Source organism: Panulirus ornatus, chromosome 43 (assembly GCF_036320965.1).
Source record: "Panulirus ornatus isolate Po-2019 chromosome 43, ASM3632096v1, whole genome shotgun sequence".
NCBI lineage: Eukaryota > Metazoa > Arthropoda > Malacostraca > Decapoda > Palinuridae > Panulirus > Panulirus ornatus.
Genome location: NC_092266.1, coordinates 18,752,545 through 18,768,931, shown reverse-complemented (window position 1 = coordinate 18,768,931; position 16,387 = coordinate 18,752,545). Strand labels below are relative to the sequence as shown.

The 16,387-nt window shown below is 47.6% G+C and overlaps 1 protein-coding gene and 1 long non-coding RNA gene across 2 annotated transcripts in view; one reads left to right on the top strand and one right to left on the bottom strand.

Moving 5' to 3' along the window:
• The window catches only part of Dh31 (diuretic hormone class 2), a 112,587-nt gene extending 110,717 nt beyond the window's left edge, over positions 1–1,870 (bottom strand). The window contains exon 1 of the mRNA XM_071687128.1: positions 1,713–1,870. The gene's annotated coding sequence lies outside the window, so the exon portion shown is untranslated. The remainder of the gene's footprint in view (positions 1–1,712) is intronic.
• The window catches only part of LOC139762361 (uncharacterized), a 209,094-nt gene that overhangs the window by 101,369 nt on the left and 91,338 nt on the right, over positions 1–16,387 (top strand). The gene's annotated exons all lie outside the window — the stretch shown is intronic.

Sequence of the window (16,387 nt, the reverse complement as noted above, 5' to 3'; positions counted from 1 at the left end):
CGATATGTAAACCTTTTCACTTACTCGATATTAAGATTCATGTGTTACTTATGACCTCAGTCCTTCACTTTTGTCTACGTCACTTTGAAGATGTGGACTTGATATGTTCAGGTCTCCAGCGACGGATAGATGGCCACGTCCAGGTCGTAATTAAGGTATAATAGCGAGAAAGAAACAAAGTATTTTCAGAGTTATGGACGATGTGTAGAATCTGCCTTTTGAAAAAGGAGGAACTCGTAGGTGTTAGGGAAAGACGTGGGTTGTGGTGTGTGTGTGTGTGTGAGGAGGGGGTTGTAGAGAGTGTCGACGCTTGACAGTTCAGAGGAAGACGCGTTTATGCAGACAGCCAACTTTAGAGTCGCCCGCGGCCAGACTGCAGTCATGTAACGCAGTAACTTGCTCGGAGTATTACGTGGTCGAGGTAATGGCGGAGGGACACAGGCAGCCAGGTGTCGGGAAGAGAAATTAAGAGTAATACCGATACAGAGGAAGGGGAAAGCGAACCAGCATTGCAGCGTAGGACAAATGGGTCAAGCTGTGAGGCGCGACCGGGAGAGTTGGTTAAGTTGGACTGCATTTGGATAGACCGTTTGTAGTAAATATATAGAACTGGAACCTCCCCAGATGTGAGAGTATATATATATATATATAACCTGCCATGGAGAGCTACTGTCTCGTACAGCAACTCATGACTGGCCATGTCCGACCATTACCCGACCTTTTACGATCACCTGAGCCAGTCGCTTCCTCCATTACCCTAAGTCTTAGACACGAACCCCCTCATAAGTCATTCCCAGTAGACGCTCAAACCTTCCCAGGAGGTCGGTACGACCCCTGGGCACGACGGTTACAACCTTTGGGTATGACGACCTGACCCTAAAGCTTTTTAAGGTCAGGTCAGAAGCTTGGCCACCATATTGAGAGGTCGTATCTCTTCGTGCTCGAAGGTCGTTCCGTCGCACTCAAGAGGTTGAGTGTTCTGTTTATTGCATTCCAATCTCATTGTGTCCCGTTTGAATTCGATGCACTTAGGGATAACGTGATTGCGTTGGTCTTTGACTGAGCCGATAAAGTCACGCACTCTGTTCCACCCTCCTGAGGACACACTCGCCGCTCACACTCACACTCACTTCGACTCAGAGCAACACCCTCAGTTGTGCGCCCTGCAGCCCAGCCGCTGACCAGGTCCTGTCTTGCAGGTACACGAGTTCCTGGTAGACGCAGGGGGGATGAGGGATGAGGTCTGTTATAAGTGTTGGTCTGGGACGAAGATAAGGTAGTAGGGCGATGTGGTAGTAGTGATTTCTCACAGGTCTCCCCCACAACCTCATGTAGCAGCGGTGGTGGTGGGGAGGGTGAAACCTGCCCACACCCAGGTCTGGTAGTGGTGGGGAGATAACCCAACACTCTTTCCCACACCACAACTCATCAGTGGCACGGAGGGTACTTCATGAACCACCCACCCCGCCCTTCCCACTCATCCCGCTCCGGCAGTATTTGGGGAGGGTGCCCCCTCGAACGGCACATGGTCCGGGAGACGTCCAGATATGAGGGTCGTGTCGGGGATGTAGCGAGCAACGACGACCCGCTAGGGAGACAGTATCAGATGTACGGTCACTTTTGGAACCCAGAAGCACGACCCGACCTGACCCTCAACTCCCTTCCCATCTCTCCCCCCTACAACAAGCGGGATACGAACTGCGTGTACTTACGGTTGGACGTCGTTGTGTGGAGAAAGGTTGGTATGTGCAGCGGTGGTGGCGGTATCCGTGTGCCCGGAGGGTACCGACCAACAACAAGCGAGGGAGTCACAGTCAGGAGAACCCGAGGTGCGATGCTCTTCACCTGAGCGTTCGTGGCCCGTGTACCAGGAGTCGCGTGCTCGCCTCCCTCCCGTCCTTATATACTGCCGGACTCCGCTAGGCTCCTCCCCCATCAGGCACTCGCTCCTCCCCCCTACCCTCCTCCCCCGGCAGACAGACCCGCCCACACGATCGCCTTTACCTTCCACGTCAAGTGATCTCCTGTGTGATGTACTGGCTTGTTATATGGTGATGGACTCGTGACATGGGTGAAGAGGCAAAGACTGACGCACGAGTCAGTATTGTAGACATTGGAGGACCTCCTTGAGCATACCTGGCAAAGAGGACCTCGGCCTGAGGACCCCCCGACGCCTCCATGGGAAGGGAGGAATTTCTTTTTTTTCGCCTCATCACCAGCATTCCAGCAGCTCCTGCCACGTGGGGTTGACGTCCCAGGGAACTTTTATTTTCATATGATTCATACTTGCATGTAGTGTAGGGGGAGGGCTGGTGCAGTGGGTAGAGGGAGGACTGGCATCCGACGTTCTTCTTCTTTCCGGTGACGCTCCGACGGGTGTAGGGAGGGAGGGGTGCGGGAAGGGAAGGAGGGGGGGTGGGGGATGTCGTCAGGGGGAAGGAGGGAGGGAGGGAGGTGGGCCCTCTGGGGGAAGGAGGGAGAGATGGAGGGGGGGGGGAAGAATCCATGACGTCATTCTGACGTCAGCAAGGTCCCCCCCCTTCCCCCTCCCACGGTCAACTTGCGAGTGAAGAAGGAAAAAAAAAGATAGATGAAATATTTCTCCCGATGTACTTTCCTCGCCGTTTGTCGATACCAGAGCAGGTGACTGGCATCACAAGTGTTGTCCTCTGTGCAACCTAGGGAGAACCACGTCCTTGTGTAACACAGGGAGAGGCAGGGTCCATGTGACACGCAGGGAGGACCAGGTTCTTGTTTAACACAGGGAGAACCAGGTTATTGTGTAACACAGGGAGAACTAGGTTATTGTCCTTGTGAGGTCTGCTTCTGCGGCAGTTCTACATTATACCACTCGATCATCAGACACATTTGTCCCTCAGAATACTCACTGCATCGCTACCAGGTTAACACTTCCCCTTTTGCCCCCTTCTTTAGTGTTCCTTCTCTTTGTATTTCGCACTTTATCAACCTCTTTCCAAAATTTTGTTATTCTCCCTAAAGTTGACTTTGGGGTGAGTTGCTCGCTCACCCCAACTTTCATTTGCCCTCTTTTTCAACCCCTACACCTTCCTCTTCACCCTCTGCCGCTTCCTCTTGTACATCCCCCAATCATCTGCACTCCTTCCTTGTAAGTACTGCTCAAACATCTCTCCTCTCATTCACTAGCAACTATACTTTTTCATCCCACCACTCGCTACCCTTTCTATATTGCCCACCTCTCACCTATCGCATGCCACATGCATACCTTTCATTCCTCACCCACTCCCCTCACTTCATTTACGCACACCCTTTGCCATTCTACATTCAAACTCACTTACTCTCACCACTCTCTTCTCACCTCCAGCTGCCCCTCTCAGCACGTTTACGTCGAAAGGTCTCTCTTTTACACGCCAGTCAATTGATGTGTAAACCAATAATACCCGCTGACCATCTCTCCTACACACATACTTGTACTTGTGTATGTCCCCCTTTTTAATCCAGATATTCCAAATCACCAGAACTTTTTCACATACAGCTCCACAAGCTCTTCACCATTTCCATTTATGATACTAAATATCCCATACCCTCCAGTTATACTCTTAGCTGCTTTATTAATCACCTTCCATTCAAAACACCCATTCCTAACAACCGGTATAGTATGAAAAAAACTGCTGACACACTCGCTCAGCTGCTTCCAAAACACATACATCTCATAATCTTTCTTTTCATGACCAGGTGCATAAGCACTAATAATCACCCATTTTTGACATCCACTTTTATTTTTACCCTCATCATTCTAGAATATACTTTATGCTCACACACTCCCACCACCCCTGCTTCAAGAGTAGTGCTACTCCTTCCTCAGCTCTTGTCCTTTCACCAACCCTTTGCTTTATTCCTTAGACATTTCCAAGCCATTCTTCCCCTTTAACCTCAAGCTTTGTTTCACTCAGAGCCTGGACATGTAGGTTTCTTTCCTCAAACATACTACCCATCTCTCATCTCTTCACACACACACACACACACACACACACACACACACACACACACACACACACACACACACACACCAAGTAACCCTAATGGATCGTACTTTGGCTTCCCGGACCAGAACTCGAACCTGGGCCTGCCTAATTCATAGGGAACCACATTTACAGCCAATCTTCCCATGTCGCACACGAAATAAGCCAACATCTGCTCCAGAAGCTTGTGATAACAGTTTAGAGGAAGGAGACCATTACATCCTGTGAGAATAATCTTATGATGAAGTCATAATTACAGATTATTTTTTTTTTGTTGCTTCTTGACGAAAAATGTTGAATAGAATGCGTAAAATCCTAGACGGCAACTGACGTGGAAGCTCATTATAGAGAGTTTAGAGAGTGTGAAGGAATGGCACAATGGCGGCGATACAAGCCAGGATGTGCGCCCTAGAAAAGGGCCAGGTGTACAGGAGGTAGCGACCCGGGTATTCTATCATGGCGATGTAAAGACCGTCATTATCTCATTTGAAAAGGATCTCATAAGCTGCACCAGGGAGCGAGGACGTTGTGGCTACAGCGACCAGCATCTGAACCAGGCGTGAATGTGGGTCAGTGGGGGACTGGAGTGTAGCGGTGTGCTGGTGGTACAGTGGTGGTGAAGGGTCGGGTACAGTGATTGTGGTGGTGATGAAGGGTCGGGTACAGTGACTGTGGTAATGGTGGTACAGTGGTGGCGAAGGGTCGGGTATAGAGGCTGTGGTGGTGATGAAGGGTCGGGTACAGTAACTGTGGTAGTGGTGGTACAGTGGTAGCGAAGGGTCGGGTACAGAGGCAGTGGTGATAAAGGGTCGGGTACAGTGACTGTGGTGGTACAGTGGTAGCGAAGGGTCGGGTACAGAGGCAGTGGTGATGAAGGGTCGGGTACAGTGACTGTGGTAGTGATGGTTCAGTGGTGGTGAAGGGTTGGGTACAGAGGCTGTGTTGGTGATGAAGGGTCGGGTACAGTGACTGTGGTAGTGGTGGTACAGTGGTGGCTAAGGGTCGGGTACAGAGGCTGTGGTGGTGATGAAGGGTCGGGTACAGTGACTGTGGTAGTGGTGGTACAGTGGTGGTGAAGGATCGGGTACAGTGACTGTGGTAGTGGTGGTACAGTGGTGGTGAAGGGTCGGGTACAGTGGTTGTGGTGGTGGTGGCGGTACAGAAGGTATGGGAGTGTCAGGCAGGGCGATTTGTTGTGGTGAGTGGTTGGGTACCAACCAATCCCAGTCCTCGTGATCAGTCCGAGCTGACGGCCCACCCCCGACCCGAGTCCCTCTGTCGTCCCTCATCTGACCCAAGGCCATATATCGTTTACCAATATCGAGCCAATGGACATTAAAGTTTTATACTCGTCTTTACAATTTATTCTCTGTTCTGAAGTCCCCAATAATTTGTAACACATCGTATGTCCAATAACAGTCTTCGACATGGCCCCCCCCCGTATTGTCAGATAATTAATTTATCGAGATGAGGTTATTGTTGTACCATTGTCCGCCATATTTATCCTCAGTAGATGTCGTTCTTCTCCTCTTGTGTCCTCCGGTGTATTGGTCTCTCCTCCCTCACCTGTTAGTGTTCCCGCGTCCCTGATCTCTTCTTCATCATCTTTGTTGATACACTTCTACACTGTTCGTGGTTTGATCACACCCACCCTGGCCGGTGCGTCATGTCAGGTATTCTCAACTCCCACGCTGTTCTGCGTCGAGATAAGACCAAGAAATGATGTTGTATCAGTCCTCCTGATTCCAGGATGCTCAGTGATATGGTGAGCCAAGAGGCGCTAAAGTCTTGTGTCTCCCTGACTTTCATTCTCCCAAGTTATCTCTGTGTAATTTGAACGTCCTCCACGACCAGATTGTCAACGTTTCCGAACAGCACATACCTCGTCAGTCTCCAGCAACACCCTGGTTATATCCTCATTGTTATCAGTGTTTGGTTTCGCTTAATATCTTTACAGGACTATGAATAATAAGCACCATTAAATAGTCCTTTTCTATCATGTGTTCCTTGACTGAGCCATCCATCAGTATCTCCTGTAGCTTGGTATTGCCCCTCATTAAGAGCGCCAGTCCCCCTCCGTTGTCTTAACGTTTTCTTCTTGTTACATATCCTTCTGGAAGATTAGGTCAGGACTTACCTCATTCATAAGTCTTCTCTTCTCAACTCCAGCGATATCATGCGTGATTTCCCTAATTCGGTCCTTGAACTTTTGCTTGTATCCATGTACGGCTAATCTACCTGCATTCACTTCGTGATATGGAGTCTTAACATTTCCTTTACTTCATATTCTCTGGCATCTTGCAATGTCTCCTGTGTTTTGTCTTTTGAATGTATTTTTTTTCCTTCCCTCTCGTTCTCTCCTCAGTCTGTCACCTCTGTTTGAATATGACACAGAATACCTTTTTAGTTAGAAAGTTTCTTAGCGTGTAAGAATGTATACCCTCTGGCTGCAGAACTCCCGGTTTAGATATAGTCATCACTGATCCTCCTCTCGCGTCTTTATCAGTTGATTCTGTTTGTTTCTTTTATCGTAGAAGCTACGTCTGCACTGTCTGTAGCCTCTAGTAGTAGTAGTAGTAGTCGTCAGCATTCCGTGTTTCTTCCAGGCCCAAAATCATCAACGAATCACGTCTATTTTCCTAATGTTTCATGCGAGTTCTTAAGTTTGATGGTACCCACCTGTGGGGGCCAAGTCCCTGCTGTATTGCTCCATCCATCTTCATTTCTGTAATGTAACGCCCAGAACCCTCTACTTTCCCGACACGCACGCATCCTAAATACTCTGCTCTCCCCTTTAAAACCTTCCATGCCACAGACCATGTACTTCCCGATTGTTCTGCTGGTGAATATTTCATCATCTTTGTAGTTTCAATTACTTATTCACTGTGTCCCTCTATTTCCACGTCCCCAAATGTCTCTTCCGCAGCGTCAGTCAATAACATGTGTGCCTGTCGCTCAGTCGCACGATTGGTTCGCGTTTGCTGTCCAGTGTGTTCTCCAGTCGCCGGTCTCTGTGTTATGGGCATCCAGGGAAGACCCTCCTGACCCCCTTCTCTTGGACGAACCTCCAACTGATGCGCCTTCTTATCTCTCCGGCACAATTACTTTTATCGCTTTTACAACGTTATTATGTTTTTAGATTATATTTGTTATCATACTCCTGGATTATATTTCTCGGTATCAAAGTCTTGGATTGTATTTCTCGGTATCATACTCTTGGATTATATTTCTTGGTATCATACTTTTGGACTACATTTCTCAGTATCATACTCTTGGATTACATTTCTCGGTATCATACTCTTGGATTATGTTTCTTAGCTCTGTAATCTCCTTTTCCACTCGACGATCCTGTTTTGTGATCTTGATTCCTCAGCTTCGTAATACCTCCACCTCCCACTTGCTGTAACTTCTCCATCACAGACAACAGCGTCCCCTTCCCCCCACCTCCCAACCTTGTGGTCCCAGGTGAACCATCCTTTTTAATCTTTGGATCTTTTCTCCTCCTGAGAAGCACGGAGACTCCCTTCATCCATCATCCGGTCTAAGAGACCCAGTTACATCTGGGTGGAAATAGTGGCTGACCTCTCCTGTGGCTCAACCGTTGATATCAGATATGATCTTAATCTTTAGCTTCACAGCATAAAAAAGAGACACACCATTTTGGCTCTGTGTTCATAGATGTTAAGAGTTACGTATTAGTATGAAAGAGATATTCACTCTCAGTATGCTTTATTGTTTTTGATTATACCGGGAACTTCTTGATTTACGTAGTTTGTGCAGTTCACTTAATCTCTTGTCTTAATTCATTCATGAAGCACTACTAACCCCACTGGCGTATCATCCTTGGCATCTCTCCTCAGTATGGCATGTTTGCACCCCGGGTCAGTTCCACGTCTTGATGTTCGGATTACACCACGACTGGTCGTAATAAAATGACGCTTAACCACTTCGTTCATAGGTCCCTATAGGGTCTCCTGCCTACCCTGACTTGTGCCGTAGGTCCGGTGATGCTGTAGACCCTCTGTATCTGTCCATAAGGACTGTGGTGCATCTGTGGTTGCAGGTGTGGCCATGAGGACTGTGGTGCATCTGTGGTTGCAGGTGCGTCCATGAGGACTGTGGTGCATCTGTGGTTGCAGGTGCGTCCATGAGGACTGTGGTGCATCTGTGGTTGCAGGTGCGTCCATGAGGACTGTGGTGCATCTGTGGTTGCAGGTGTGGCCATGATATAACCTGGCAGACGCAGCCGTCGCTACACGTGCCACGTGGTTGCGGGTCGTTCTGTTTCGCTGACCCCTGACCTTATCAGCTGGTCGTCCGGGACTTGTCGCGTGTCCATCACCGCTAGAGGGCCGTGCCGTGGTGGAGGCCTGCTTGCACGTGTGCACCTGTGTGCCAGGTGTGTGGTGTGGCCAGCGGGATCGTGTGGCTTGACATCACCTTCCGTACTTCTGGCCGCCCGGTTCCTGTGCGTCCGTCCCCTCCACTGGTCCCAAGACGTGACAAGGATGTCCTCTCCACTTATCTCCTGGTAGGGATGTCTCCTCCACTGGTCACCAGACGTGACAAGGATGTCCCCCCCTTTGGTCACTAGACGTAACAAGGGTGTCCTCCACTTTGATCTCCAGCACGTATGCCTCGTCCCTAGACAAGGATGTCCTCTCCGTTGATCCCCAGACGTGACAAGTACGTATGGCCCCTCCACCGAGGAAGTCCCTCCCGATACGCAGGCGGGTAGTGACGGTAACATACCTCACTGGTCGGTGGCTGTCTACCACCCACTACATACCTAGAGAGAGAGAGAGAGAGAGAGAGAGAGAGAGAGAGAGAGAGAGAGAGAGAGAGAGAGATCATGTACGAGGCCTTCTAGGGAAGACATCTTAAAGACGTCTCAGTTGTTTGCTCAGCACCATCAAGGACAAGGCCAGTTCATCCATACGTAATGTACGTAATACATGATACGTATCCACTGGTATAAGGCCGTCATTCACCACCCGACACTCAGTCACCCTCCCAGTCTCGCCGGGTGGAAGATTCTTCGTATGCTTACGTTCCAGGGTCGGTTACATTACCACACCGAACTGCTGGTGCGGAAAACGGGAAGACCAGCGCTAATATGCAGGCATTTCAGCCTCAAGTCCAATGAATTATTGACGCTCTGTACACGGGGGATACGTGAGCGACACGGTAGGTAATTGTTAACAGACTATCCTAGCACGTCACACCCATGCCTGTGTTTACATTCACCCCGCTCATACAAGAGCCTCTCCAGCCGTATAGTTTTATTCCATGATTGCATTGCCTCATTGCAACTCTCTCTCTCTCTCTCTCTCTCTCTCTCTCTCTCTCTCTCTCTCTCTCTCTCTCTCTCTCTCTCTCTACGTGTCATGCAGGGATTGTTTTGGCCAGTGCTCTCGTAGTAACCCGTGGGCCTGTTTTTCCTGCCATCAAGGCCCACTTGGACCCGAGGCACGCGGCGTGTGGCTGCTGTTTGTATATATTTTATTATTGTTATTATTATCATTATTATTATTATTATTATTATTTTTATTATTATTATTATACTTAATCGCTGTTTCCCGCCTCAGCGAGGTAGCGCAAGGAAACAGACTAAGAATGGTCCAACCACTCATACACACACACACACACACACACACACACACACACACACATATATATATATATATATATATATATATATATATATATATATATATATATACTTATGAGTCCACGGGGGAAATGAAACATGAAAAGTTCCCGGGTAAGAACTGAACTCTCATATGCTACGCAGCGTTTCGTTTACTCCATACTTACAGCACCTTCCACGAGGGATCTCAGGGAACCCCATCATATAGTGTCTCCAGGTCCATTAATGTCACGTACAAATCCCTCGTTTTCCCCAGGCGTTTTAAACTCCCAGTCTTCGGAGAGAACACATTATCCACACAAACTGCAACCACTGAACATGCCACCAACTTCTCGAAAACTACGCTCCTCTGCCAGGTATACTCAACAGATTTCTTCCTCTGGTCATTGAGGATTAATCCACTTTGTTCCTCCCGTTATACAAGGACATTATAATTGCATTGTTTTTCGACAGGCGCCTCTCTTTGGCCCGTATGAAAGTTGAACGATAATAATGATAGATAATCCACCTGTAGTGAATAAGGAGCTAAACTGCTGTGTATATGTAATTTGAAACAGCTGCCCTCAAAGACCCGTATCTTATATTAGATAAATAAAATACATGGCTCATGGTTTTGAAAAAAAAAAGTGACCCATCCTCTTGTGCAGAATGGAAATTGCCTTTTCAAGCGAGTACACATGGTATAACTACCTGCCTAATGTACGATAATGCACGGTGATTTACCTCTTGTGTTGATCACCTGACGTTGTGTCAGGATGGTTGACGTATCCTGCTCACCAATGGCTTTTATCATGTAACAAGAGACATCAGGAGTTTTAGATTGGGCGGAGGGAGAGGAAGACTTTCCAAACCAGACGGAGAAGTCTCGTAACTGTGTATTTTGATAGATTCGCTGGTCTGTTGTGCTCACATCTAGGATTTTTTGTGTTGCTCCCTGGGTGGGTACTGCTTTCGAGGCGAGAGTATGGTAGCCAGGTCATTTATATACCATGTGTGAGTGTACGATTTTTTGGAGGAGAGAGAGAGAGAGAGAGAGAGAGAGAGAGAGAGAGAGAGAGAGAGAGAGAGAGAGAGAGAGAGAGCCATATGGTAACCCATCATTCTCGCTAGTCGCACAGACCCCAATTATCATATCATATAAATCAGCCGGAACTTTGTTCGAATTGTTTTACGCTTCAAGTCCACATAAAAGCAATTCTCAAAACCCAGAACACCATTGGCGTGTCATTTAATCACAAAAACAGAATTATAAATTCAATCCGGGACTATTTATAGATATACCTACGCACCTTAAGACCGTTGATACGTGTGAAAAACAGCGGGAGATTCGCCCTTACGACTGTTCCATCCTTAAGCCAGATATATAGTCAAACTACTGGTTTGCCAAGCTACCAGATACTGCCATTTGTGAGGATGCAAAGCTACATGATCACCTTATAAATGAACGGTATGAATTGTTTTTATTCGACCATTAAACAGGTTAGGTTAATTAGTTATGAGACTTAATTAACAATAGAAAAAAGATAAAAGATTGCGTGCCTAATGGCCTTCCATAGGCCGTTGGCCGTAAAATTCAAACAAGCAGCGTGATGGTTGCCAGACAGCGTAATGCCGCTCAACTCGGAGGGCAAGGAAGGTGTGTGTGTGTTTGTGTATCTATTTTTGATTCGTTCATCTCCATATCCAAGAACGAGGAACGACCCGAGAGACTTGTATAGGAGGATGAGGAAGGTGGCTGGCGGGAAAGTGAGGAAACATGAGCATCGCAGGTAAAAGTGCACGTGTGTCCGTACGTTCGGATGACGACTCCGGAGGCGACTGTAAACTACTTTATCGCCCAGACGACCGCTCGTCTAAGTCGTATTTCTACCTTTTTTTCTTGAAGGGATGCGAGGGGGAAGAGGGGTTCAACGCACAATCTTAAAATTTTACATATTCATCATTGTAATTCGTATCTGTCTACAGTCTGGGAAAATTCTGATATTTCAGGTATGAATTATCAGCCGACTGTAACAAAAGCAAGAGGGCGACTGGCCAGCCTAGTCAGAGAAGTTAACAATACAGACCTAATACCTGCCGTGGTTACATAAAAAAAAAAAAAAATCGTGTGTCCAACGCAAAATTTCCCAGGTTTCAGTGTTGTACGAAGAGGGGGAGAAATATAAACACACTTTAGACAGGGGCGCAAATTTCCTCTGGAAACACTAGACTTAAGTAATCTAGAAAATGTCTGGTAAAAACTTCTGAAATACGGGTCACACCTGCTGGAGGTTAGTTAAACCGATAAGGAAAATTCACGTTTGGCGATGCGTGTCATCGGTAATTCCCGTTGCAGAACTTACGATTCAAAGAGTCCGTCCTGTCCCTGCTCCTGTGTGTACGTAAACCGCGGCCAAGGAGTTCCAGGAACCCCTGGGGGAAACGGGGTCCTGGAGATGATGATAAATGAAACTATATCACATAGCGTTGTATAAACTCGGTTATATTACGTCGAAGATACCGGTACATTCACGTATTATGTTACCGTCGCACGTACTCCCTTGTGCGTTACGTGGTATATACTCGCAGGTTACGTAACGTCGCATATCATATACTTTGCATAAAGTTGTAGTTTTTTTTTTCTCTTACTGCGTGGCGTTCGGGTCCATTTCCTGCTACACGATGCCTTCTACATCTCCCCTGCGTCTGACAACCCTGGGTGGCGAGGTTACGAAAATACGGCACGAAGTGCTCGCCATCACAGCCGGTTCAGAGGCCAGCGGTGCGCAGTGCGTCCTGCCTCACTCATGTGCTGGAAGGGGGTGTTGTCGCCAGAGCCGATCGTCGGGGATAAGCTTCTACAACCGCTTAGGCAGGTTTTCAAATTTGATTAATATTCTGAATGTACGTAACATAAACAAACATGTGGTGTAAAGTTCACAATAACGAGATGAACGACTTATGCCGGAGGATACACAAGCCGACGCGCGATGTCAGCTGGTAATACCGTTTTCTGAATTCTTTAGTGAAGAATTTCGATATTTTCTTCGCAAATAAAAATTAACCTATATCGTTCCCTTAAGGTTTTGTGAATATTTATATTTCACCTGTCTCATATATATATATATATATATATATATATATATATATATATATATATATATATATATATATATATATATAAAGACATGGAATCAGTTATATGATCCTAGAGTCATATTATGTGTTTGTTGACATGAAGACGTATTGCCATACGCGGGTTTCCATCACAACACCCGCCCATATTATTAACAACGTCGAAGAATGGAACACAGTTGATAATTTACGTCTTCGGCTTTTTGAAATCACTGATGATTACTTTATTGGTTTATATTATATTTATCAAGATTATCATGTACTTCGTGGAGATCCCGAAAGTTTTTATGACTGTTCCCAGTCTAAGATATATATATATATATATATATATATATATATATATATATATATATATATATATATATATATATATATATATGTATATATATATATATATATATATATATATATATATATATATATATATATATATATATATATATATATATATATTCCAGCTGTAAATAACTAATGGAAAAACTGAAATACATTTATGCAAGATCAGATACAGGCGTGACACTTGTTTGAAATATACACCAATGGAATAATGATACATCAGGACACAGGAGTTGGCTGATAGAAAATGTGTATAAAACTTGCATGCGATACAGTCTTAATGGCTGTTTGAATAATACAAAACTGGGGGGAATGATACATGAAGACGCGGGAGATACGATATGTAGGTAAAACATGAATGGAACACTGAGTGAGTGTAGTGGGTGGGAAGGAACGGAACATATGACGAACAAGATACATTACGAATAGGTAGTAACGGGAGAAAAAAATAAACACATTGGCTTTTGGAAGAATAAGCAGAGTTTTAAAGGTGAAAGAAAATGGGAGTAGTTTGTGTTAGTTCCACTGGTATACTGCTACACTGACGACGGTATTTTGGGAGGGCCAGTGTGCCGACCACCATCCCAGACAGCCGTAAAGCGGGAGTCGCTTCCTACACTGTGACCTGCACCATCACTCACTGCCTCCGAGTCCTTCTCAGGCAAGACTCCCGCCAAGAAGCCCTCTTGCGGCAAGACTTCCTCCCTGAAGCTCTTCTGAGGCAAGACTCCTTCACTGAAGCTCCCTTAAGGCAAGACTCCTTCCCTGAGGCCCTCCCGCGACAAGAGTCACTCCCCGGAGCCCTACTGACGCAAGACTCCCTCCTTGGAGCACTTTTTGAGGCAAGGCTCCCCCTCCTGAAGCCCTGCTGAGGCACTACTCCCTCCCAGAAGCCAGATCTTGACGACCAGACAGAAACAATCAATCTCCTTAATTACTGAGGGAAGGACCAGAAAAGCCCTGTTTCCCTCGGACACCACCTTCGTCAGGGAAGATAATGTTGTCTCCCCACCACCCACAGTCCCTCCTCCACGACGACTGGAGGGATGTCGAACCCGACGACTGGAGGACTCTGTCTGACTGTCGAACCTGACGACTGGACGACTTGACTGTCTTGCTGTCGAACGCGACGAATGTCTGACTGTCGAACCCGACGACTGGACGACTGACTGTCTTGCTGTCGAACGCGACGACTGTCTGACTGTCGATCCCGACGACTGGACGACTTTCTTGCTGTCTGACGCGAGGGCTGAACAGTCATCTTCCTGTCGAACCCGACGACTGTCCAACCTGATGGCGATCGTTACGACTCTCGGGCATCAACCAGGCTGGAGTTAGGCCTCTTCCCGCGTCAGGCTCATGGCGGACGCCCGGAAGTGCAGGTCTTAACACGAAGGCGGGGTGAAGTATGCCTGCGTGACGTGAGTTATGGCCAGGGACACTGCTGTATGTCATGCACTGAGACTGTGGTATACTTAGTGGCTCCCATTTGCATAGCACAGCCATCCCCTCGTGTTGAGCTAGGACAGCAGGTGGGTTTTGACCTCTTTGGCAAACTACCTCTCCACACCCTCGTGAAATGGGCAGGAAATAGGTTAGACAAACGTAATTGGTAGAAATAGATACCACACAAAAAATAGGTAAAAACATAACCACAAAAAATATAAGAAATAGGTAATACATACACTCCTAATCAGTAAAGATAAGTCCTACACACACACACACACACACACACACACACACACGGCTCCGGGCCAGCGTGGCGGAGGTCACCCTCACGTCGAAGGGTTAGATGATGTGACGCGACACACACACACTCCACCACTCAGCAACACCTGCACCCCTCGCTCTCGTATACGCACACTACTACCCATTTAAGTGAGCAGTAGGTGTCCACGTAAGACTCACATGTGGATATAAACTTTCATTTAGTCACATGTGTACGTAAGTGCTGGTTCTCATATACGTATGCAGTTATATATGCACATACACATGTGTTCGGTCCTGGAGACAGACCTTCTAACACTGGGAGACACCATGGTGTTGCTGTTGCTGTTCCAGGCAGGAAAAACACCACCTCCCCCCCACTAACCACGACCAGGACACACTCTGACATCAGGTGGTGTTGGCAACACACCGGGTCACACTCTGCCAACACCAACAGCTCTTGGCCGCACACTGCCAACACCAGCAGATGGCGATAACGAATCAGATAACATGAGGTGTCCCGACCTGGTGGCATAGGCCAGACATGACCACGGATATCGGTCGTGTTGGCTGCGCCGTAGGGGTGCGGTGGCTCGTGTGTGTGTTCCTCTGGCCTTCTGAACTGGTGCAAAGATTGAGTAGCGAGTAGTGATGATACATGGTGTAATGTGATGCTCACGGTGGGTGTCTCATGTTTAACACGACCTGCGTATTGGTGTATCCGTCACCAGACACGCGCGTCACTGTGCTTAAGTCTGCATTAACAGCAGTCTGTACACCATCAAGCTTATGTAGAGCCCCAGGATGATTATGTAAGACCCTGATATATACACTACTCGCTCAGGAAAGGCGTGTCGGAATACCAAGTAATGTAGAGCAGTGTTATACAATGGGACGATCCAGTACTCACCAGCAGCGTGTGTCAGGAGATCCCTCTCATCCCCAGGGCATCCAACTACAGCAGTAACCCTCGCTTGCTCTGCCGGCTGGACATGCCGAGTGATCCAGCTGGTCGTCCACAAGGTTGTTAGCCAGCCACCAGCCCGGCCTCGCGGGGAATCATTACATCAACAGTCTCTAAAAGGAGACAGGACGGCGGCGGAGGAGGAGGAGACATCCCCGCAGCGTGTGTCTCTCCAGCCAATCTTGGAGACCAGCGAGGAGGCCTTGTGGGCCCTCAGGAAGACGCGCTCGCTCTCTTGCCGGGGGCGGCCTAGTGATGTGACCAGCAGCAGGCTGGGTCTCCGGAGTGGACACACACCGTCAAGGAAGATGTGTGAGGTACTTTACGTTCTGATAATGTCTCTGGTGTGGGTAATGAGAGTCTGGCAGCGTAATTAATCAACGTGGTATAAAAACAAATCTAAATTCCGTATATGTTCAAGAGAGTGTCTAGCGCTACACGGGTGAGTGGCCCCCCTACATCCTGCTGCTGCTGCTGCTTACGTATCCTTCCTTGCCTGGCCTCTGCACCATGGTACCTCTCACTCACTGGCCCCTCACACCTCCTCTCCCACTCTGTCCTTCACCACAGCCTCTCTCATCCTCCCCACTGTGGGTGTACCTTCCCTGAACCGTA